This window comes from Eremothecium sinecaudum, chromosome II (assembly GCF_001548555.1).
Source record: "Eremothecium sinecaudum strain ATCC 58844 chromosome II, complete sequence".
In the NCBI taxonomy this organism is placed as follows: Eukaryota; Fungi; Ascomycota; class Saccharomycetes; order Saccharomycetales; family Saccharomycetaceae; genus Eremothecium; species Eremothecium sinecaudum.
This window is the reverse complement of record NC_030893.1, coordinates 1,170,001-1,172,500: the sequence shown is the minus strand read 5'-3', so window position 1 is coordinate 1,172,500 and position 2,500 is coordinate 1,170,001. Positions and strand designations below refer to the sequence as shown.

Here is a 2,500-nt window from a genome sequence, read left to right as displayed (position 1 = left end):
GGGGGGGAAAAAACTAGGAAAACCAAAAAAAAAACCAAAAAAAAAACCAAAAAAAAAAGATTCAATGGAACATATATATATTAAAATAGGTAAAGGAATTGGCAATTAAAAGGGATTGGTTTTTTTTTTTTTTTTGTTTTTTTTTTTTTTTTGTTTCCTCCTCTGGGGGTTGCAAAGAAAGAAAATGTGTAGTCTCCGCACGCGCACAGCACTAAGAGTTTAAAAAACGGTGCTAAATGTAAAGTTTTTTTGTAGGTGAAAATGACTAGTGAGGAAAAAATCATAATACAAAGTAGTGTATTTTTTACAAAAAAAGTACACCTGGGTATATAGAAATTAAATATTGGAATTAGAATAAGTAACTGGGAGGTACTTCATGCGAAAGCAGTTGAAGACAAACAGAAAGAAGTCTGGAAACAGAAGTCGAGTAGGTTTGTACAGTTCGTAAGAACATATTATGGCCTCGTCAAGCGGTGGAGAGAGCCACTGAGGGATCGTCAGATGTACTCAGTCTCTATACAGCGCAAGACATGGGTGATGAATCTGCTTTTGTTTTGTGAAGTTATTGTTGAGGGAACTTTCCCTCTTTCAGTAGCGGATCGAATCACACGATTCTAGCCTGAACAGTCTCGTCCTGGACATCTAGCGATTCCATGGGCGAGCAGCGGAGGATTTGGTGGATTACTAGCCAATGGCAATCCAAACCAAAGAATCTGATTCGGGGGAATGCCTCATTGGATAGCCGGTGCCTTTTTTGGGGGTACTGTGATTCTCTGAGTGTAACCTCCTCTTTGGTTGCTGATATTAAACCTGTGCTGTGAAACATCGGGACAGTGTTTAGTGGAAAGCAACTAGAGGAATTCAAAGAGTGCTATGGTAAGGGGACGGTTGCAGGGAGAGTGTAAAAGCTCGAACAGTGATTTAGTCCAACACAGTCGTGGGAAAGAGAAAAAGATTTTATATCCTTTTTTCGCTTCTGCTTCTGTATTATCTATCAGTCTATCATCGAAGAACTCCTGGGTGTGCTTAGGTGCGCTTAAGAGTTATTCTTTTAAGATAGTTATCTGGTTGATCCTGCCAGTAGTCATATGCTTGTCTCAAAGATTAAGCCATGCATGTCTAAGTATAAGCAATTTATACAGTGAAACTGCGAATGGCTCATTAAATCAGTTATCGTTTATTTGATAGTTCCTTTACTACATGGATATCTGTGGTAATTCTAGAGCTAATACATGCTTAAAATCTCGACCTTTTTGGAAGAGATGTATTTATTAGATAAAAAATCAATGTCTTCGGACTCTTTGATGATTCATAATAACTTTTCGAATCGCATGGCCTTGTGCTGGCGATGGTTCATTCAAATTTCTGCCCTATCAACTTTCGATGGTAGGATAGTGGCCTACCATGGTTTCAACGGGTAACGGGGAATAAGGGTTCGATTCCGGAGAGGGAGCCTGAGAAACGGCTACCACATCCAAGGAAGGCAGCAGGCGCGCAAATTACCCAATCCTAATTCAGGGAGGTAGTGACAATAAATAACGATACAGGGCCCATTCGGGTCTTGTAATTGGAATGAGTACAATGTAAATACCTTAACGAGGAACAATTGGAGGGCAAGTCTGGTGCCAGCAGCCGCGGTAATTCCAGCTCCAATAGCGTATATTAAAGTTGTTGCAGTTAAAAAGCTCGTAGTTGAACTTTGGGTTTGGTTGGCCCGTCCGATTTTCTTCGTGTACGGGATCCCACCGAACCTTTCCTTCTGGCTAACCTAGGGTACTTGTATCCTAGGCGAACCAGGACTTTTACTTTGAAAAAATTAGAGTGTTCAAAGCAGGCGCAAGCTCGAATATATTAGCATGGAATAATAGAATAGGACGTTTGGTTCTATTTTGTTGGTTTCTAGGACCATCGTAATGATTAATAGGGACGGTCGGGGGCATCAGTATTCAATTGTCAGAGGTGAAATTCTTGGATTTATTGAAGACTAACTACTGCGAAAGCATTTGCCAAGGACGTTTTCATTAATCAAGAACGAAAGTTAGGGGATCGAAGATGATCAGATACCGTCGTAGTCTTAACCATAAACTATGCCGACTAGGGATCGGGTGGTGTTTTCTTATGACCCACTCGGCACCTTACGAGAAATCAAAGTCTTTGGGTTCTGGGGGGAGTATGGTCGCAAGGCTGAAACTTAAAGGAATTGACGGAAGGGCACCACCAGGAGTGGAGCCTGCGGCTTAATTTGACTCAACACGGGGAAACTCACCAGGTCCAGACACAATAAGGATTGACAGATTGAGAGCTCTTTCTTGATTTTGTGGGTGGTGGTGCATGGCCGTTCTTAGTTGGTGGAGTGATTTGTCTGCTTAATTGCGATAACGAACGAGACCTTAACCTACTAAATAGTGCTGCTAGCATTTGCTGGTCGCGCACTTCTTAGAGGGACTATCGGTTTCAAGCCGATGGAAGTTTGAGGCAATAACAGGTCTGTGATGCCCTT

The 2,500-nt window shown here is 41.7% G+C and overlaps 2 non-coding genes across 2 annotated transcripts in view, besides 1 other annotated feature; both read left to right on the top strand.

Moving 5' to 3' along the window:
- Positions 1-376: part of a sequence feature (Nontranscribed_spacer_2_22) that runs on past the window's edge.
- On the top strand, positions 377-884 carry AW171_hschr2745. Its single transcript, XR_001930155.1, has one exon. It is a non-coding gene; the product is annotated as an external_transcribed_spacer_22 (non-coding RNA).
- A 177-nt stretch (positions 885-1,061) lies between these two features.
- The window catches only part of AW171_hschr2744, a 1,797-nt gene continuing 358 nt past the window's right edge, over positions 1,062-2,500 (top strand). Inside the window, exon 1 of the ribosomal RNA XR_001930248.1 lies at positions 1,062-2,500. This exon is cut by the window's right edge and continues 358 nt beyond it. This is a non-coding gene — a ribosomal RNA (18S_ribosomal_RNA_22).